This window comes from Acipenser ruthenus, chromosome 4 (genome assembly GCF_902713425.1).
Source record: "Acipenser ruthenus chromosome 4, fAciRut3.2 maternal haplotype, whole genome shotgun sequence".
Lineage (NCBI taxonomy): Eukaryota > Metazoa > Chordata > Actinopteri > Acipenseriformes > Acipenseridae > Acipenser > Acipenser ruthenus.
Genome location: NC_081192.1, coordinates 38,992,312 through 39,015,149, shown reverse-complemented (window position 1 = coordinate 39,015,149; position 22,838 = coordinate 38,992,312). Strand labels below are relative to the sequence as shown.

General features: G+C 38.7%; 1 pseudogene; it reads left to right on the top strand.

Annotated features, from left to right (window-relative positions):
* The first annotated feature begins 1,706 nt into the window (after nt 1-1,706).
* On the top strand, nt 1,707-21,957 carry LOC117400513 (TBC1 domain family member 2A-like; annotated as a pseudogene).
* The last annotated feature ends 881 nt before the right edge of the window (nt 21,958-22,838 follow it).

The window sequence follows — 22,838 nt, the reverse complement described above, 5'->3', positions numbered from 1 at the left end:
CTCCAATCTTGTAATCAGTCATTCAGCCTATTTAAATGGAGAAAAGTAGTCACTGTGCTGTTTGGTATCATTGTGTGCACCACACTGAACATGGACAAGAGAAAGCAAAGGAGAGAGTTGCCGGAGGAGATTCAGAAAGAAAATAATAGACAAGCATGGTAAAGGTAAAGGCTACAAGACCATCTCCAAGCAGCTTGATGTTCCTGTGACAACAGTTGCAAATATTAGTTGCAAAAAGAAGTTTAAGGTCCATGGAACTGTAGCCAACCTCCCTGGGCGCGGCCGCAAGAGGAAAATCGACCACAGATTGAACAGAAGGATAGTGCGAATGGTAGAAAAAGAACCAAGGATAACTGCCAAAGAGATACAAGCTGAACTCCAAGGTGAAGGTACGTCAGTTTGTGATCGCACCATCCGTCGCTTTTTGAGCGAAAGTGGGCTCCATGGAAGAACACCCAGGAGGACTCCATAAAATGCATATTGACAAGCCACAATCCTTCTGGGAGAATGTCCTTTGGACAGATGAGTTAAAATTGGAGATTTTTGGCAAGTCACATCAGCTCTATGTTCACAGACGAAAAAATGAAGCTTTCAAAGAAAATAACACTGTACCTACAGTGAAACATGGAGGAGGCTCGGTTATGTTTTGGGGCTGCTTTGCTGCGCCTGGCACAGGGTGCCTTGAATCTGTGCAGGGCACAATGAAATCTCAAGACTATCAAGGCATTCTGGAGCGAAACGTACTGCCCAGTGTCAGAAAGCTCTGTCTCAGTCGCAGGTCATGGGTCCTCCAACAGGATAATGACCCAAAACACACAGCTAAAAGCACCCAAGAATGGATAAGAACAAAACATTGGACTATTCTGAAGTGGTCTTCTATGAGTCCTGATCTGAATCCTATCGAACATCTATGGAAAGAGCTGAAACTCGCAGTCTGGAGAAGGCACCCATCAAACCTGAGACAGCTGGAGCAGTTTGCTCAAGAAGAGTGGGCCAGACTACCTGTTAACAGGTGCAGAATTCTCATTGAGAGCTACAGAAAACGTTTGATTGCAGTGATTGCCTCTAAAGGTTGTGCAACAAAATATTAGGTTAGTGGTCCCATCATTTCTGTCCATGCCATTTTCATTTGTTTTATTATTTACAATATTATGTTGAATAAATAATCAAAAGCAAAGTCTGATTTCTATTAAATATGGAATAAACAATGATGGATGCCAATTACTTTTGTCAGTTTCAAGTTATTTCAGAGAAAATTGTGCATTCTTCGTTTTTTGTGGAGGGGTACCAACAAATTTGAGCACGTCTGTATATAAATGTAATTTATACACGCATACGAATACATTAAATTAGCCATTGTATGGTCTCATGTTATGCTTTACCTAAAATAAATACATTCATCCTGAACTGGTATAGAAATGTATTCCCTGTATCTACTGGCATACATTTCATCAAATGCTCTTGTCAAACGCTCTTGTCAAATGCTCTTGTCAAATGCTCTTGGTTGTGAACACAAAAATAAGCATTACTGTGTGCCGTATTGAATTCAGCACTAGCCTCTTTGGATGTCAATCATTTTAAAATTGTATAAAGACGTCAGGTATAGGAAGAGAGAGTGTGATTGTAGGAAGTGATGTAATAGTTGACGGAGAGAGAGAGAGAGAGAGAGAGAGAGAGAGAGAGAGAGAGAGAGAGAGAGAGAGAGAGAGAGAGAGAGAGAGAGAGAGAGAGAGAGAGAGAGAATGCAGTATGGAAATAAGTTGTAATAGTTTTTTTGTTTTGTTTTGTTTTTTTTGGTGTCTAAGCTTACCGTTAATTAATATATGAAATATAGCTTTGACACCACGGATGTTTTGTGTATGGGGAAACTCGTTGGGACAGGAATGATGTCAAGTCAACGATTGAGGAATAAAGTGGCGAGTGATTTGAAACGTGCAGGACCAGTGAAGACGCCGACACGGTTTGCAATTTTGAATACACCAATGGTTATTTAATGCGTGGAGAACAATCCATATTGATTTAAATTAACGAGACTGAAACCTGAAGTTTTTATACTGCTGTATTACTAGCCGGATAAACCTGGAGTTTTCTGCATATTGCTCTATTATTGGCGAGACTGAAACCTGGAGTTTTTATACTGCTGTATTACTAGCCGGATAAACCTGGAGTTTTCTGCATATTGCTCTATTATTGGCGAGACTGAAACCTGGAGTTTGTTGTTTTTTTTTTTTTTTTTTTTTTTTTTTTTTTTTGTTGCCTACTGGATTGTTATGGAGTTGTCCTGCACGTGTATTTGAGGAGGACGGCTGACAACTGTAGCGGGACTTAATCAATATTATGGAAGTTCCCTTCGTTTCTCTTTTGGGAAAATGACTGTTTAGATCTATGTCACGTCCTTTCTTACTTTGCTTGACTTTGTTATAGCCTCCCGGTCATTATTTCTATAATAGATATGGTTTCAGTGATTGGGAACTAATTGAGTACTAAAGGTGTCAAGGAAGAATGCTCTTAAATGTGTGTTGTGTGGTGTAAAACGAAAATGAGTGACAGTACTGGTTATGGAATAAATGTTAATGGGTGTTTATTTAAAACCCTATGCTTAAGTTATCAAGAGTCAGTTGCAATTTTTATATTGTAGGGTCGCGTAGGTAGAAACTTGGTTTTGCTACAAGGTCCGAGTAACGAGTTGTGTTTTATTGGGAAGTTTATATATACTTTCCTGGCGCCCGAACTTTATTAGGCCAATTTCGTTACAACTGTTCTAGCTTTGTTGTTCTCAGTCTTTAAAATGTATATTAACAATCTAACAGCTTGCAGCTAACATGCTTAACACTGTGCGTAATAATGATCTACGGATAAGCTTGATCAATTATGAAGGAGATTGTTGAATTAATTTGAAGCAGTAGCAATTTTATATATAATGTATGTTCCGTTCTAATATCCCATTATATAGTCACTTATAAGTTACGTTGCAGTACTCCACACCATTCTTCCCATGGCCTGAACTCAGAATAAACTGTCCAGCTAACAAGTTATAAATTGTTCATTGGCTATGAAAGAAGGGGTTCTTGTTAACTTTTCACTTGTAATCTTACATGAGCATCATCCAGCCTGTTGTGCAAGAAAAGGCTGATTGTTGTATGATAATGTGGGGGAGGAATGTATCCAAAGAAAAGACAAAAACTTATTGAGGGTTTAGTAAGTTGAAGGTAAAATATTAAACTTCAAAGTATATTGAATTTGGTATTTGACTGCATTGTGACCACTTTAAAATCCACAGCCTTCCTTTATAGTTTGAGTTAAGCGAACAGAGCAAGGCTATCATTTTATTTTATTTTATTTTTTCTTATAAAGCTATAAAATAGCAGCTCTGTAAGTGTTTGCTGTAAAAAGGTTGTCAGTATAACAAAGGGAATCCTTTTCAGATGCTGCTTTGATAATACACAATAGCATCCCCCAAGCAGGTTTCCCTACATCTAAAATTTTTGCAATGATAAAAATGGATTACTGTGAAGGAATGGTTTGCAGTGTGCAGGTGTAGTGATGATGCAGTGCTCCAGAACAAACACACACAAGACAGTTCACAATTAACAGCTCTTTATTTTCAGCTGGGTTGCGTGCCAACAACACTTTAAATAATAAGCATGGGCTCTACACATCAATGTGTATTGCGCCATGCAAAAGGAGGGTTACAGTCCCGAAATAATAAAAACACTTTTTAAACACACAATACACAGACACAGACATGTCTCCTGACAGTGGGTGCTCTAGTGCAAGTGAATGGTGAAAGACAAACACAGAGGTAACAGTAGATCAGTGTAGTCCGGGGTTTGGTGCTGGCGTGCAGCGACAGCTCCCGGTTCGTGTTAGCCGTCTAGCCAAACAAACAATGACAGTTAGCTGACAAACAAACAAAACACAAAACACTCACAGTACTTTTAATTCTCCTGTGCATACGGTCCTTATAGTTTAACCATCAAAACTAAGGAACAGATCACTGGGGCCACTTCCCCTTAAAACCCTCCGTCATGCCCTCTTTCGGTGGCGCGGCCAATCACGTCTCCTCCAATCCGTGACTGACACATCACCTACCGCATTAAGGCGCTGACTTCAGGTATCGTGGCCCCACCCCCTTCCTGAATGTCCGGCTTCCGACTGACCCTGGAATGAACTGCATTCTGGGGCACTCTGTTCTGGTTATACAGCGCCCTCAGAGATTGAGAGGGAGATTGTTGACGAGGATTCATTCATTCTCTGTCACAATTACCAACCATTTTTATTAGTGGGGCTTGCGAAGCAAGAGTCCCCTCTTTAAATCTTCAACGTACTTCTTCTTCTTCTTATTCTTTGGCACGCTACTCCTCTTACACCGTTTAAGATAGAAACACCGTTCAAACTTTAAAACGTGTAGACCGGTCTGGAATAGTGTGCTTGTATACAACTTTTTGATATCTTTTATACTTTTTAAACTATTAAGCTTTTTATCCTTTTTTTGTCTATCTTCATTCACTTTAATGGGACTTTTTTCAACATTCTAAAGCTCCCCATTGTTTAAAAACTCCCAGACTTCCAACATTCTATTTACTGTAAACGATGTAACTTTTGACACAAATCAGCTACTTTGACCACTTTCCCAACAAGTAAGACAAAAAGTTAGAGGGTATGACATCTTTCTCTACTTCTCTGCTATTCAAATTTGAAATCAAAACATAAATAACTTTTACCAATCAAGAGGTCCACCTGTTTTAGTAACCGCACCAACTAAATTTTTCTCTAACTTTTTATAAACTGCCATTTTGACCACTTTCCCAACAAGTTAGACAACTACTTAGAGCAAATGAAATCTTCCTCTACTTCTCAGCTATTCAAATATGAAATCAAAACAGGAATGGCGTCTACCAATCAAGAGGTACAGCTGTTTTAGTAACCGCATCAACTTCTTTCAGTAGGCTACATCCCACTGTTGAATTAACTGTCATAGAACTTTGAGAAATATCAAATTCTAGCACATTCTAAGCATGAGACAATTAATAAACAATGTGACTTTTGACACAAATCAGCTACTTTGTCCACTTTCCCAATAAAGCAAGCCCCACAACTTGTAAAGTTACCATCTAGTTTGTTTTGTTTTACAGGCATTAAACAGCCAAGCCATGCTGTATTGGTTGCAGCAGCTGCAAATAAAACGGTGGCAGCACAATACCAGCCTGGTGAAAATACCTGCAGAGCCCTCCACTACCTCCACACAGCTCTGCCAACTGCCTTCTGCACCTTGGGAAGGTAAGCTCACTGACAGCCCAGTTTTAATTCTAGCTCAAGTTGACCAAATTGTGTGTGGGGTGGGGTTCTTCAGTTTGTGATCTGATGGAGAAAAGGGTTCCAGGGTAGGTGTTGTGTGCATGCAAAACAAAACAGCTGAACCGGAATAACCCAATTTAAATTATTTATTCTAAACGCTTACAAAGTGTTGCTATACTCTTGTAACCACCACATATTTTTTCATGTTTTGCCCTTTATTGTAATTATATCTAAGATATTTTCATGAGGTGTAATGTGAAGCAAGAAATGCAATGCTTTAATTAGGTGAGGTAACAAAAGTACCAGGACTTTGTTTATTGTGTCTGGTGTCAGATATCTTAATGAATTCAAACAATCAAAAATGATGATCATACAGGAGAATGTTGGTGCTGTGTGGTGGAAAGAACTCAAAATAACAAAAGGACTTACACTATTTTAGATCTGGTGCTGTTTTAGACTAGGTACTGTATACAGGTTTAAAGCTGGCAAGATGTATATGCACCTCCGTATGTATAATAAAATACACCCAGTATTTACAGCTGACTCTTGTCTTCTGGTATAAGAATGACATATACTTTTAACCTGTACTTTCTTAAGACAGCAGCTTAAACAACACAGCCCGCAAACACCGTTTCTGACCGCTGTTGTGAGTGAGACTCTCTAATGTTGCCAGAAACTTTCCCAAGCAAAAGGTGCAGGGAAGGAAATTTTCATTTCACTAAAACATACATATATCTACAGCTTTTGGAAATACGGAGAATGGAACCAAATAATACATTTGTATATCTAATCATTTAATTATATTTACTCCATGAAGTCCAGCAAGTAAGTACAAATGTATTACAGTACATTAGAATGGCATTTCCACATGATAAATGAATATGTATGAAATGTGTACTTTGTTTGAAGGGATGGGCAGTTGAGATGCTTGTGCTCTTTTTCAGGAAGGACAGAGGACTTCCTCCCAGCAGTAAAGACCCCCAAGGGCCTAGTCGGAGAAGCCGCAGCCTGTCTGCCAGACAAGCACCCCATCACAGAGATACAGTAAGACACTACCTGCATACCTTGTTCTTTATGTGCCTCTTAATGGGAAAACACACTGAATTAAATGGCTCTCTTACGTACAGTGTAAGTACCAAAATCACAGCAATGGCTAGGGCAATGTCAGTTGCTCATGATTTGCTAGCACCTAATATTTTGTAACCAAAATATATTCCTTGGCTTCTATTTAATAACAGCAAAGTTTTCACTAGTGGGAAGCAACATGTGCTTTTATCCTAAGGTCATTTTGTATTTGAAAATTTACAGAAGTTATTCAAACCTGTTATGTAAACTAGTCAGCCCTATCCAGGCAGCTGCCTGTAAGCAAGAGAAGCAACCAGTTGAGCTTTGGATTTTGTTATTTGTTGTGTACTACTTTAGTTTGTGTGTGTGTGTGTTGTTTCTATGCATTTAGTTTCGTTTTCTCTGTACTTTGCCTTCAGAAGTCAGTTTGTGTTTCCTCTGCCTTGCCCTTACAGGAACACAGTCCTCAATATCTGTGGAAACAAGCCAGCTCAGGAGCTGAGACGGAGTGTGTTCAACTTTGACAAGATTCAGCAGTCTGAAGACTGTCCCTGTGAGGATCCTGTGACACAGATACTGGGGGAAACAGGTGCATCCTTCAGTTGACAGGAAACTGCACTGCAAAGTCTGTGTCTCCTGCTTAGTTCATGTCTGGATCAGTTCAATGCGGGGACCACCACAGTGGCTCTGAAACTATTACATTCTTCTCATGCAGGGTAAGAACTCTTTCTGCTGTTATAAATGTGCAGAGGTTTCCTGTTCCTAAAAGGTGAACCATGCAGGAGTAAAGCTTGTTAATAAGATAAAGAATGAGCGTCAATAAAGCCTTTTTTTAAGAAATTTCTAGAAAACTCACTAAATAGCTCACAATTTCACCTTTCATTGAAAACAACAGCTCTTTTTAACAACTATTTTCTTTTGCAGCAAATTGTAGTTTTGGCTAGGCACCCTAGAATTAACATTGGTACTATGAGTTCTATGATCATTTTTGTATGTATAACAAATTTGAATTCCAGAAATAATCATTATTTTCTTTTTTTGTTTAATGATTATGAAGGGTATATTGTCAGATAGGTGGCTCCAGAATAAAATAAAGAACCAGCAAGTTTAAGAAAAAATATATATATATAAAATATTCATGCATTTCAAATGCTTTCTTTGCTTGCTCTCTTTCCTAGCACCTCCAGCACCGCCTGTACCTCTGACACCCCCAGCACCTACAGTCCTTTCAGCTCCTTCAGTTTCTTCAGTTACAAACGAGTCTGCGCAGGAAGCAAAGACTGGAGGAAAGAGTTCTCCATCAAGCAGCATGAACAAGAGGGAGAAGAAAATGACCAGTTCTCTTCAGCCTTCTGGGGAGAAGGTGTCAGGAAAGGAGGGGAGCCCCGTGGACAAACTATCCAGACTCCAGCACGAGGTGTTCACGCTCACTGAGGAGCTCAAGTCACAAAAGGTATATGTTTGGTTTGGGTGTCTGAAGTATATTTAAGCACATAACAACTGATAACTGAGTTATTAAATAATATGTCTTGTGAGGCACTTGTACAATGAATGATTGAACCTTATAAATGTTTCCCATAGTAAAATCATAAAGCATAGTGGTACAGCATAGGTCAGCATTGTAAAGACCAGCTAGGTATGGTAAAGCATATTAATAAACATGGAAAGCCAGGGTAAACTGTGGGAAAATAACAGTCTAATCACAGGGAAAGCATGGGAAAACTGTAAAAAATACTGTGCAAAAACACAGTGGTAAACCTTTATAAAGTTGTATGATAGTATTTAAATATGATGTTGTATCTATAGTAAGCATGGTATGAACGAACATAAGACAGAAACAGTGGATTTAGTCAAGCAGTTACACAAAGTAATACAAACTCAAATCCAAGACCAGCAATAATTTTGCCTAAACTGATTAAAGTACTGATCTACTGTATTGACTGTGTGATGTCTTAACTCTTTTTCTATGCAAGTCAGAAACCTGCATGCTGACCACAAATTGGTTGCTTTACTGTGCATCTTCTTTCCTCTTTGGCTAAGGTGTCACTGGGTGTGAAGGCAAACGCATTTAGCAGAATAACTCATGCATTACCTAACAGGAGAGCTTTTTAAAAGTGTGAGAACTGTATTGCTGATAATCCAAATTGTTATAAACATGGTGGTATGATGTTCTATAGTAGCTGTGTATGTAAAATAGGGTTGAAGGGCACTTCTGAAACAGTGAAGAGAGTCTGTTGTTGCTTCATTGTCTGTAAGTGAAACTCTTGTGCTGTACTACTGTTCCTATGAATCCATAAAGGTTACAATGTAGAATTTTTTTTTATTATTTTGTCATCAACACATACAGTACAAATGTATTAAAATACAAAATCTCTGGGGCCCCCGAGAGGCTCAGCTGGTAAAGGCATGAGTGCATGGTGTGCAGGGTGAGTCAGGAAGTCAAGGGTAATTTTGTGCCCTGTGCAGGGACTGTTTCTGCAGGGCTAGATCTAAACAGTCACAATAGAGCTCCTGAATGCAATTCTGGGTTTTCGCTCATGACTCCTATCTTATGATGATAAAAAGACAGCTTACATTTTTGCCTGTGGTCACAAAACTTCCTTTTACATTTTTATGAGCTTCAATAAGCATATTTTATTGCTTCCCAAACATAAACTTTAATCTTGCATCGCCGCCTTCTTGTTTCCTGTTAGTAACCCATACGACTTTTAACGCAGTGATCAAATGCACCTGATCTGCAACATGCAAGAGTTTGTAGCTAATTGTATATTTGATCTAAAATTAGACCAACAGACACAATCTTTCTTTGTGCACAGAATTTATTGTGCATGTGCATTTTGACTTATTTTATCATTAGTTTTTGTGTCTTGATTAAAGACACGGTTATCCTGGACCTTATGAAACCACTTTACAAGACACCATTGCTCATTATTATTGTAATACTGGGACAGTATTTCCAGTGTTTGGTACTATTATTGCATTATCATTGTTTTCTTCTTTCAGAGTACAAAGAACAGAGCTGCAAAAACAAGGTCTTTTTTGAGCCTGTTAAAAACACAAGTTAAGCTGATCTCCTGAATGGTTTGAAAAATGACCACCAGCAGGCAGTGTGCAGAATTTTCAGTCATTTTGCTGGTCTTTTCTAAAAACACTTCACTGAATTCAGCTTTTATAATTGGTTAAAAAAAGGACATTGTTATTGAAATAGTAGGCTGTGTGGTCCAGTGGTTAAAGAAAAGGGCTTGTAATCAGGAGGTCCGCGGCTCAGATTCCAGTTCAGCCACTGAGTCACTGTGTGACCCTGAGCAAGTCACTTAACCTCCTTGTGGACGTTGTTGTAAGTGACTCTGCAGCTGATGTATAGTTCACACACGCTAGTCTCTGTAAGTCGCCTTGGATAAAGGTGTCTGCAAAATAAACAAAATAGTAATAATAATAATGTCTGATAATTGGTTTTAAGGCCACTGACGTATAATATAGGGCAGAGCTTCAGAGCCTTTTCTCATATGCACTACTAATAAATACTGCAACAGGCTGTTTTTTAGGGAAAATTGCATTGTACAGTAGACTATTTGAATTTACCTTTAGCCATAATTGTAATTAAATGCATTATGTTAACAGCTGTTCTTATATGATAAGTAAAACAGTATTTTTTTATTCAAAGGGATATTACAGATTTTTCAGGAAATGCAAGAATCAAAAACCTAAAACAAATACTATACCAGGCATTTTTAGTATGGTACAGTTTATTATCAGTACTCCAAACAAATCACTAATCTGAACAGGTCTGATCCCACCTGGTTCAGATTACAAAGAAAGTACAGGTGCATTATTCAGGGACCACCTACAGTATAATTTATTTACGGGACCTCCAACACAGCTCAAGAAGCTTCACCTTTAAGAGTAAATGACCATAGTGTTTTTGTTTTGAAATCAGGAGCTGGTGCGACTCCTTCACAAGGCCCTGGAGGCAGCACAGCAGGAGAAGAGGACCAGCAAACAGTTCCTGTCTGCAGCAGGGGAGCAGGAGCGGCTGGAACTGGTGCGGCACAAAGAGAGGTGTATCGCGGACCTGGACGGCCGACTGGAGGCCCTGCTCAAAGACAAGGAGGAGCTGGAGCAGCGGCTGGCCATGCAGGACTGCCAAGTGAATGAGCTGCAGCAGCACGTGCAGCTCATGATGGAGAAGAACAACGCCAAGCAGGAAGTCATCCTCAAGCTCTCCGAGCAGGTGGCCGCCTGCATGGCTGACCCCCAGCGTACCGTAGCCAATTCCATGGGCACAGAGACCTTCTGCAGGCTGCAGGAGAAGATTGAGAACCTCAAGGTTATTTTAAAAGTTACTTTTACATTACAGCCATGGGAAGTACGTCAACTCTTGTTTCAAGAAACACGGATAAAACCACACTCTTTTTGTTGGTTTTGTTTGACCACCATGTAATCCTGCATGATGTGAAAAAGCAGTAAAGTAACTGATCCATGTTTTCACTGCTGGGGTGTCACATACGGTATTCTGCACCTTCTCTGCATCCAATAAGCATTACAAACATGACATCTTAACTAGATTTTATTAGCATTGGAGCAGACACACAATTACTGTTTGCCACTCCAGTCTAAGAATGATTCATTTATAGTAGAACCGGTCCAGGGGTCCAGCGAATATATACTAATATTGTATCTCAGAGGAAGTCGTTTTAGTATATTGTAGTTTCTTTATTAACGTCGGGGCATTATAAATGAACAACGTCAGGTACATCAGTGTGCCTAAAACACCAAAGTACGACACAGCATGTATTCTATACAAAAAAATCTGTGAAAATGACTGCACAAGCACTGAAGTACAGTATTTCTCAGTTTACAAAACAGCATTCCAAACAGTTCTTAACGTGCTTTCTCAGTGTATGCCAAAGTAATCTGACAGGTTTTTTTACATTGTGTGTGTGTGTTAACCTGAGACATAAACAACAACAAGGATGCACGCTTTTTAACAGTACAGTAATTTTATGAATCCTTTACTTTTCTATTTACTATGGTTAAACTGGGCAGTTATGTGAAGTGACAGCGTGTACAAATTCTGACCTGCTAAGAGCTGAATTTACTGTTTTAGACCCATAATAAAATGTGCATTGGTCAGTTTCCATCAGTACCATTCAGTTGGTAGCAGCATATGTAAGTCACACATGGCACAGGTCCATTGGGTAATGATGGTGTCATATCTTGCAGGATCAGATACGACAGGTTCGACTGTACTTTGTATCACGTTACTGTGATTTTGTACTCTATAGGTCAGGCTTGCACAGTGTTGATGTGATGTTACAATGAACAGCAAAAATTATTATAATAACATAAACATACTGTATATATATATAAAAAAAAGATCCCTGTGTAACCCCAGGCTACTAGGCATGAGGGGGTACACTGCTCTCTGATAAGTTAGGAGACCAGTTATCTGCTTATTAGCAAAACTTAAATATAAAGTCAAATAATAATTCCAGACACGTGATCAGTTGGCCAACTATTTTTTTCTTCTATTTCTTTGTTATTAGAACAAAACAAGTATATTGTTTTTGTACAGTGTATTAATTGACATTAGTTAGCCACACTTTTTTTTTACGTATCCCAGCGATTTTCAAACAGTGTTTTATAGGGTACAAATGAGTACAATTATGAAAGCAAAGAAAAGCAGTGATCAGTCAGGACTAGGTCAAACCTGTGCTCTTAATAAGTAGAGCTCACAGTAGAAATGTTTTAAGTACAACCACAGATTGTGTTCTGATTTCATTCGTTTACTGTGTTTAAAAAACATATATGTTCAAAAAATATATTATCCTTACCTACAAGTCTTTAATGCAGTATCGTCACTGTGTAAGGCTAATATATAAGTGACTTTATTTAATACTAAACATCTTATTTTCAGCTTTTATAGCCTAGGCCCCAGATTAATAGTAATAGTAATGAGTTTCGTTTATTTCTTTTTTCTTATAGCTTTAACCACAAAACCACAATGAGATCTGTGATTTCGCCTAGAGACATCTCTGTCTGCACTAAGAAGCCAAAGTAAATTAAAGAACAACTAGCATGCTGGTACATTATGATAAAGCAAACTGCTTAGTGACACATGGATTGCAAGTGGTTCTAATGTAGTGACGCAAGCTGGTGACCTACTGGGCACTATTCTTACACAGTCTAACGCAAAAAAACAAAACAAAATAAAAGAAAACAACAACTTTAGATTCACTTTGTATCATTTTCACATCCTGGTAACTTTTTAAAAGTTTAAAGCATTCCTTTGGCCTCCTGTTTAACCACAGTATTTCTGCAGTTTTACCCATGCTTTTCCCATGGTTATACAATGCATTTATAATAATTTACCTGGGTTTTACCATGTTTATTAATATACTTTTATTATTATTTATTTCTTAGCAGACACCCTTATCTAGGGCGACTTACAATTGTTACAAGATATCACATTATTTTTACATACAATTACCCATTTATACAGTTGGGTTTTTACTGGAGCAATCGAGGTAAAGTACCTTGCTCAAGGGTACAGCAGCAGTGTCCCCCAGCTGGGATTGAACCCATGACCCTCGGGTCAAGAGTCCAGAGCCCTAACCACTCCTCCACATACCTTCTTACCTTGTTATTGTAGTCTAGTATCTGCATAAATAAAGACATAGGCAGTCAGTATTTTTGGTCAATTATTTGCTTTTTTTGCAGAGATACTTCCTCTGTTATGTTTCTCTTTAGTAATTTGTGGTTTTTCTTTTTTCATTTTATACTGTACTTCCCTTATTTTTATAATTCTTTGTACTCCTGCTAGGTTTCACTCCTTGTTTCTTCTTCTTAGTTGACTGTCATAGTAGTTCTGACTGGCTGGCTGTTAGCCTGGTCAGCAACCTCGGGTGTGTTCATGCATTACTAATTAAAACCACAGAGAAGTTAGCAACTGAGCCAGCTCCAGTCTCCCAGAATGAACAGATCAGACTGACTGGGATGTTTCCCTTTCATCTCCAAATCTAGGTCTTCTCTAGATGCAGAAAGCAAATTGGAAAGATATGTAGTGAATTCTAAATACAGTACAGTGCTATGAATGTAGGGCACTGTTCACAAAAACACAAATGCCTGGTTTGCAAATTAAATTAATGTTTAATCTTGTTGACCCCAATGTGTTCTTTGGGGTGGGTCAAGTTGTAGCTGTTTCTGTATCAGTGCTTGATCTGTCCTAGTGCCTGCGTCATGGCTCCATATAGTGATATCCCCTGAGTGCACTGTGCAATGAAACAGCTACTGGCTGGTATGATTGCAGCAAATTAGATGTTTTATCTATCTGGTCTGATTGGCAATGGTTTTAAATTATTTTAGATATATTTAGGATCAGACCATTTTTGTGACATGAAAAACTATTGTACTACAGTAGAGTTGTTTCAGGATTTCTGGGAGCACTTGAATTAATAGGTATCACATTTGATACCAGGGTGACTCTGGTTTAAAGAAGAACCAAATAGCAAAAATTGTAAAAATAAATAAATAAATATAATTTCAGTTGCAGGCTATGCTAAAATTGCCCAAAACATAAACGCTTTGATTTCCGAATCGTAATCGGAAAAAAACATGTATTGTACACAACAGTTTAACTTTCAAAGAAATGACCCTTCACAGCCACAGTGTCCATAAGCACTCGGGTGACACACATATTGCACTGTAGAAAATAGCAGTCTTGTAATTAATATAAGCAGCACAAGGGAACAAGTGAACACTGCAGCGAAGAGGATTTTTAAATAAAATTAATTTAAGGAGCAGAAGCAAGATTATAATTGGAATGGCTCCATCAGAACTGTAAAATTAGTTATTTGGAAATGTACTAGGTTCATTTTTACATTTTAATAAACAAGTTCAACCCAGTTAAAAAGTAACAGGGTGTAGAAACCCTCTGCCTTTGGACTGCCCTGTCTTGGAAATGAGTGGGAGGTTGTGGGAGGGTTACTGCTTTCACCAGCTGCTGTGTTTTGTTTTAATCCTAACCCTAAACCTCTCTTTTGTGTTGCAGTGTGCCTACCTGGAGGCCAAAAACTGCCAGATTGAGAGCAAGTACCTGGTCGTGCTACGCAGGCTGCAGGAGAGCAAAGGGCTGGACAGCAGTCAGCAGGAGATGGTGAAAAGGCTCATTGAGGACTCACTGCAGGGAGACAAGAAGGATGGCTTTAAACTCAACCCTGTCAGGTAAGACAGTACTGACATTTCCATACCGGGATTTCACAGCGAAAACTTTTTTCCCCCCGGTTACTTTCTTGTTTTTTTGTTACTAAGTATATTCAAATATTTAAAATGCAATTCTATTGCTAAACTGATGATGTGATTGCAAGCTACACCAGTTCCATTTTCATACAATACCCTCATAAACCGAACTGAAATACCAAAACAAGCAAAGGATCAAAATGTTAATGTTGGTTTGTTGCAATTGTGATCTAATAGGTGCGCAAATGAAAAGCCAAAAAAGAGCTGGAACTTACAGTAGTTTCTGGGCTTTGCTGTCTATGATTTTCTATGTCATGTGCCCTGCTCTTTTAATGTGATAATTTAATAATTGAGAAAAATATATATTTTGTTTATGTCACTTCTTTAAAACAAAACAAAAGAAACTCTTTTTGTTTTGTTGCATGGTCTGTTTAGAACAGAAGTGCAAATTATATGCATTTCCTATTTTTCATGATTATTTTCTCAGTTTGTTTTTGTCAATATTATAGAAACTCCTTTCGTAGAGTTTACTGTAGTCTTAACAACTGCACAGGAACTCAGATTGAATAGTATTGATTGTAAATTGAACAGAAAATGTTTGTTCTGCTGTTCGAGCGATTGATGCAAGCAGCTGAAATGAGCTTGCTGTTAACTGTATAGTAATCCACATCACAATACCACTGCACACCTTAGCAGGCAAAAAGAAAGGTCAAAGATTGGATTGACATTGAACTGCTCCCTAACCAACCACATAAAGAGCAATGTGCGTCAATAAACACTGCAATTCCAGGACCATATATAAGGGTTGATGTTAGGCAGTGAAGGTGTATATATGCCCAAAAAGAAGTTCAAGGCAGTATCACGGGTAAAGTGTCTTATTTTGCAGATTGTGCACAGAACTATTTTATAAATTATGTGTACAGATTATTATTATTTTTTTATACAGCAAATAGATTGATAAATGCACTGACATCTTCAAAATCAACGTCAAAGTTATTCAAGCACTTTACAATAGCTTGTGAAACGGTGTTGTCATTAACAGCCTGAGGGTAAAGTGTATCTGCAAGGACAGCTTTCAGTTCTATGTCAGATGCATGTTCACCATTTAGGCCCTGCAAAACAAATACAATGTGAAACATATATTGCTATTGGGCATCAGTCGACGTGTCGGTGACCATTGACAAGCAACCAGACTGTTTTACTAATTCCATAATCTCCTGCTTGTGATAGTCGGCAACTTTAGGTAAGTATTCACGTCTCAGCTGGGCTGATGAAGGAATCACTCCACCATTTGCTACACTCAGTATGAAGAAATTACATAACTTTTGGTTGTCCAGTTTTTCAAGAGGGATATTTGCGCAAACAAACATCCCTGTCAGGTCAAAATTTAATGTGTTTCGTGCTTCACGGTTTTCAGTGGACTTTTGGAACATGGAAGTTCACGTTTTTGGTTTCTTGGATTTCCGCCTTTCTCTTTCAGTGAATACTTGAATCTAAATGCCTGTCAAGAGATGATTTGCAGTAACATTGCAGGACATACAGAATAGCTTACCTCCATCGTATGAAATACAAATAATAATTATAAGAATATTGAAAAAAATCACGGTATTGGGCTAAGTTCGCAATTTCTGCGCAGTTCGTGAAATCTCGATTTACACAGGGCCTTATACATAACCCTAGGCAGGTTAGTTTCAGGCACATATACCATTTACACATAACCCTTTCCTGGTTCTTGTACTGGCTTCCAAACACATTTACCTCCTAACCGTCAAACTTCAGCCCACTCCCTTCTCTCCCTTTGTCTCTCTCCGCCAACTGTTCCAACTCAACTAACTAACTCCATGCTCTCCTGCAGCGATGGGGAGGAATACGCTGGCAGAGGGGACTGATTAGAAATATAACAGTACAACTTAACATAGAGGTTCATTACACATAACTAAATCACAAAAACCTGGAGCCATGCACCTACTGTACAATGTTGTATGATAATTTAGGGAATATGTGAATACTGCATGTTACCAGCATCCTTGTTTAACTTTGTGTTCCTTCCCAGTGAGTATGACGACTATGGATTCAAGACCATTCCTGATTATGAAGTAGAGGACGTGAAGCTCCTGGCCAAAATCCAGGCCCTGGAGATCCGTTCCAACAACCTGCGCAACAATGAGATGGTGGACAAGCCTTTGCGGACAAGGTGGGCTAACTACCTGGCCAGCCGTCCCTTGGACCAGCTGGCTCCCTCCCCAGAGCTGAAGGGCCTGATCCGGTGTGGGATCCCTGTGGAGTACCGGGAGCAGGTGTGGCGCTGGATCGTGAGGACACGGACGCAGGTCTCTAGGAAGTGGAATCCCAATCGCTACCAGGAGCTGAGGAAGCACTGCGAGGTGTCGGAGCACCTGGCCTCGCGGCAGATCAGGCTGGACCTGCACCGCACCCTCACCAGCAATAAGCACTTCTCCTCGCCCACCTCCGACGCAGTCCAAAAGCTGCAGCGCATTCTGCTAGCCTTCTCCTGGCAAAACCCCACCATCGGCTACTGCCAGGGCCTCAACCGATACTGTACCTTTTGTATTGAAAGTTCTTAATGCCATTCGCTCATTAAGTAGTAAAAGGTGTTGCCAAAAAAGACAAAACACTTTCTGGTACTTCTTGGACGTGGACTAGCATAACTTATCCTTTTCTAAAACAGAGAATAATGCCTATTACCGGTAAGCAGTGCCACAGGTAATGGCAGCATTACTGGTGTTTAACATTTTAGAGCACTTCGTTGGAGGTAGCTATGCCAGGACACTATACTAGAGCAATGTGTTGTTGTATTATAAATAGCAATAAGAATACACATGCAAACAGTGTTTATTTATTGATTTGAGTAATTATGACACCTAGTGGTTGTTAACTGTGTTGTGTATTCTTAGCTACTCATCCCTCCCCTGTACAATATATCTTTTTTTGGAATCACAAATATACTGGCCCAGATATGTTCTTTAATATTCTACACAACTGTAAAGACAACTGTGGTGGAAAGCACGAGTGGCCATATTCAGGCAGATTAAAAATAATTCCGGCGCCTCCTCAAGACTCACCTCTTCAGACAGCACCTGTAGAAACTCCTCTTTTCCATCTGGACACTTATCACTCTTCCTTAAATGCACTTTACTTGCTCTTATCTGCTCCCTATTTTACTGCATTTAACCCTGTACTTTAGAGTACTGTAATCTGTCGAGTGTCATTTAATCTGTAGTATTTTGTATTTAATTATATCCTGATGTAACTATCACTGACACTGTTATCTGTTCCGTTATTGAATCGTAATCGTATCAATACTTATACTGATTCTTGAAATGTATTTTTGTCAACGACTGTAAGTCACCCTGGATAAGGGTGTCTGCTAAGAAATAAAATAATAATAAATACAAATAAGTGTATAATTTACATAATTTCTTGCTAGTTTCATACATCAAATTCCTCTGAATTTATTTCAAAATAGGGCCTAAAATGTGTAAAAATGTGGCTTGGCACACCTATGTGTCCCCCTTTTCTTCTGAATATTAGCAGCACACTTCCAGTGGAGTCATGTGGTGTGTGTGTTTCCTCTTGCAGGTTGGCAGCTATTGCACTTTTAGTTCTGAAGGGTGAAGAGGATGCCTTCTGGTGGCTGTTGTTGAAATCATAATGCCACAAGACTACTACAGCAAAACCCTCACTGCCTCTCAGGTACAGTATGTACAACAACTGATTTCAAATCAGCGAACCCTCTTCTTCCCTCCAGGGACACAAGGACGCAACAAGCCCTTGCCACCTCTCGATCTTAGGCAACTTTCTCTGCCTCATTTTCTTTTCCCTTGTGGTATCCATTGTAGAGCTACCTTCTGGATATGGGTTTGTTCCATCCTGAGTACGTGGCCTATACACCTCAGTCTTATTCTTTTTGTATCTGTGATGATTTGGTCTTCTCGTGGAGGTCTTTATTTGAGATTTTGTTTGACCAGTTTTTGCCTATTTTCCAAAGGCACCTGTTATGGAAATTGGCTAATTTGTCCATGTCTCTCCGTTATTACTAAGAAAATGTTAAAATATTTGTGACACTGCTCGTCAGCCTATAGCTGAGTTTTAATGCTATCCCCTCTGCTTCACCAGTAAGTACTGTGGATGTGCTAATTCAGGCAGTCCTAGTCCCTATTTGTTCTAACAGCTGAGCAACTCCTGCTGCTCTAAGCAGAGCTCTTTGTTCCTTGCAGGCTGATCAGAGGGTGTTCCGTGACTTTCTTGCTGAGAAGATGCCTTGCCTGATGGCCCACTTCAAGGAGCACAGCATCGATCATTCCCTCATCACCTTCAACTGGTTCCTGGTGGTCTTCGTGGAAAGTCTGGTCAGCGACATCCTGCTCAGAGCGTGGGATGCTTTCCTCTATGAGGGCACAAAGGTACAGCGCCGGCTGTGTTTAATACCCACCCCACCACCACCAACACCACCCACACCACCCACACTTACCCAACTGTGTTGAAACGTGCTTAATACATTTTTCAGCACAAATTGTTGAGAAAAATTGTCTTAACTTGCAAACATGTGTACAGTATGTCACACTTACATTGTAACAGCTTATCCAATTATTTTAAATTATAGTAATGACATTTTAGAGTTATAGAGAGTAAAAATGAAAAACATGGAAATAAGTAAAATATAATTAATTATAAAAGGGCTCAGTCCAGTGACGACTTGATGAGTGAAAGTATCCTTCTTTTTTAACCTGAACAGTATTTCCTTCTTTCTGTTTCCAGGTGATATTTCGCTATGCACTGGCCCTCTTTAAGTACAATGAAGAGGACATTCTAAAAATTCACGACAATCTGGAAATCTACCAATACCTCCGTTTTTTCACCAAAACGATCTCTGATGGCAGGTGAGGCAGAATGAGGATGATGATAATGTACAGCAGACGCATCAGACCAGTTGCTGTCAATCACAGACTGTATAAACAGTTCACACTCATCTCACTCTCTCCAGTGGCCATGCTTTTAACCACTAGTAAAGTTAGCGATTTCAGTAAACTGTCTTGTACCATTTTGATGATGGTAAATGTGAACAGTGATTTTGCAGTTTACTGAGCTTTACCATGCATCCACTATGAAACCGTAAGTCCTTCTTTACCATTCACTTCCTACAGGTAATGGAGCCCCCACATAATGTCCTCTTTGCAGCGTAGAAAACAGATGTACTGTATGTATAGCTGTTTAATGAACAGTTTGCAAGCAGATTATTAAAGTGTTGAACAATTTAACTGGTAGGTCAATTGGCTGGTTTCACAGGCCCTGATTAGCACTAATCCTGGACTACCTATTGTTATCTTAGGTAAGGTAGTCCAAAATTAGTGCTAATTGTAGTTTGTGAAACCAGCCGTTTAAGATCCTATTAAAAACAGAATTTTCTTGCCATTAGGTCTTAGTAGTAAAAATAAGTTATCCTAAGGATGAATAATTCCAAGGTTCTGTTGCCTTTTATTTACTGAAAACATTTCCTTTCTGTTATACTGTAGCACGGAACTGGATCAATCAGTCTGCTTTCTCTTGATTTTCAGTGAAATAACTGGGATTATATGATAATAATTTGGCAGAGCTTTCTCACAATGACTGTAAAGCAGCAAAAATATGTTTCCATTTAGTTCTCAAAGCCTTTTCATTGGAATTATTGATTCAATCACCATGTTTCTCCTATGCCCAGCCACTAAACCTGAAATACAAACACATTCATTTAGATGCAGCCATTCATGCTTCAGTATTAGACAAGAATCCAGGCAGTGCTGGCTGTGCAGAGACAGGGGGCCATTGACTGATTTGGACCACCTGAAGATTGATACACTGTAGAAGTTAATGGGTTCAATCTCTAAACAATTATGTTATAAAATTAGCAAGCAACAACTTTGTATGTCAGACTTACATTTTTTGTTCCTGTTAGAACTGTGCATTGTTTCTCAAGTGTGTGTTTGTCTTTTTGTCTTTTTATGACTTTACTTTTGGCAGGCCCATACGTTATTGTTTATTTATTTATTTGTGTATTTTTTGAAAGGGGGAAAAATGCAGAGTTCCCAGGTCCTTTAACTTTGCAGTTGTTTCATCAGTGGCATTTTGTTTTCTCTGTATCTTCTGTCTTTAGGAAACTAATGACCATAGCGTTTAATGATATGAACCCCTTCCCTATGAAGCTGCTGAAGAACAGACGAGAGTTTCACATGGAGAGGCTGACAGCCGAGCTGCTGGAGCTGGAGAGGATACAGGAGGAGTTTGTGAAAGAACAACAAGTGGAGTGCAAAGACAAGGACCTGGACACTGCTGTCAACGAAGATGAAGAAGTAATACAGACTGCAGTTAGCTTGCATCACACGTCCTGACGTTATTGAAAAATTACACATCACTGATACTATTTAAACTAATTTGTTTGCCTTATTATTCCCTGCTGTGGAATATAGTGGGGCTTACATATTGTGTATGTCACACATACATCTAACTGTTATCCTTTGTCTGTTGTTGACTATATAGGTATGTCAGACTTACATTTTTACATGTACAGTTCGGCTCTTATTTTGTAATGGCGCGCGTAATGTACCGACATACTTGTTTTAGAGTCAACAAATTAAGTTTACCAAACCTGTCAAAATGCAGAATATTAATGGAAATAGGTGTGTTGGTAATACACACACACTACATCTCAGCAGTGTGGAGTAGTGGTTAGGGCTCCGGACTCTTGACCGGAGGGTCATGGGTTCAATCCCCGGTGGGGACACTGCTGCTGTACCCTTGAGCAAGGTACTTTACCTAGATTGCTCCAGTAAAAATCCAACTGTATAAATGGGTAATTGTATGTAAAAATAATGTGATATCTTGTAAGTCGCCCTGGATAAGGGCGTCTGCTAAGAAAGAAATTATTATTATTATTATTATCTCTGAATGCTTGACTTCAAATCCAGTTTAAGTCACACATGAAAGGAGTATGGTGGTCCTAAGCCCTCGGCTTCCACATCACAAAACCAACACACAGTGCAGCACAATTGGCACAAAGGATAAACCTGTTTCTTATCTCATAAAACAGCCTTTTACTATAATTATCATCTGTCAGTCTCTGAATTTCTTCAATCAGCAGTTCCATTCCACTCAGATCAGTTCAGTAAATTAATTATTTTGTAGTTTCCCAAGAAAACAAAAACTCATTGGAGATCTTGAAAATTAATGTCTTGAAATGTGATTAATTTAGGCCAGGCTAATCTGAACAAGTACAGAGATTCCAGTTACTTTTCAGACCGGCAACCAGGTTCCAGATTTTCTAAACGAGACTATCTCTGAAATAAACTTATTTTTTATGCATTGGTTGTTTGTTTATATTCCTGTAAATTGCATAGTTCAGTTATTGCTAAGTTAAGTGGAAGACGTTGCTTTGTTTAATTATGTTAAATTGTATGGCAATCCTTCATGATTTGCATGAGTTCACTTAGGTTTAGAGGTACAGTTTTAATTCATGTACCTCTGATAAACCTAAACTAAGTGACGAAAGCAAAAACACAAACGTTTTTTACTTGAGCTTGAAAAGGAAAAAATAGGATGAATACAGTGCTATATATACTGTGTGTGTGTATATGTGTGTGTATATATATATATATATATATATAATATTATTATTTATTTCTTAGCAGACGCCCTTATCCATATATATATAATTGATCGCTACATATAGATTTTTCAACGCTGGTAAAATGTTTAATTCAGTAATGATTTTAAAAATGTTTATTGTTTATTTTTTAAGGGATGCAAGACATGTAACAACTTTGTGTCTAAAGTTTTTAAATGCCAACTGTTAAATAAATAGATTTATGGATATTATTATTTATTTCTTAGCAGACGCCCTAATCCACGGCGACTTACAATTGTTACAAGATATCACATTATTTTTACATACAATTACCCATTTATACAGTTGGGTTTTTACTGGAGCAATCTAGGTAAAGTACCTTGCTCAAGGGTACAACAGCAGTGTCCCCGACCGGGGATTGAACCCATGACCCTCCGGTCAAGAGTCCAGAGCCCTAACCACTACTCCACATGGCTGCATTGTCTATTGCGCTGAATTTTAACCAATTTTAACAAATTGTTCCCATTATTCTTATTTTTTATTTTAGCTTTTCTCTTCAAATATTTTTTAGAAAACAAAAAAGCACAAACAAAATCTCAGCGTGTTTCATCTTATTCAT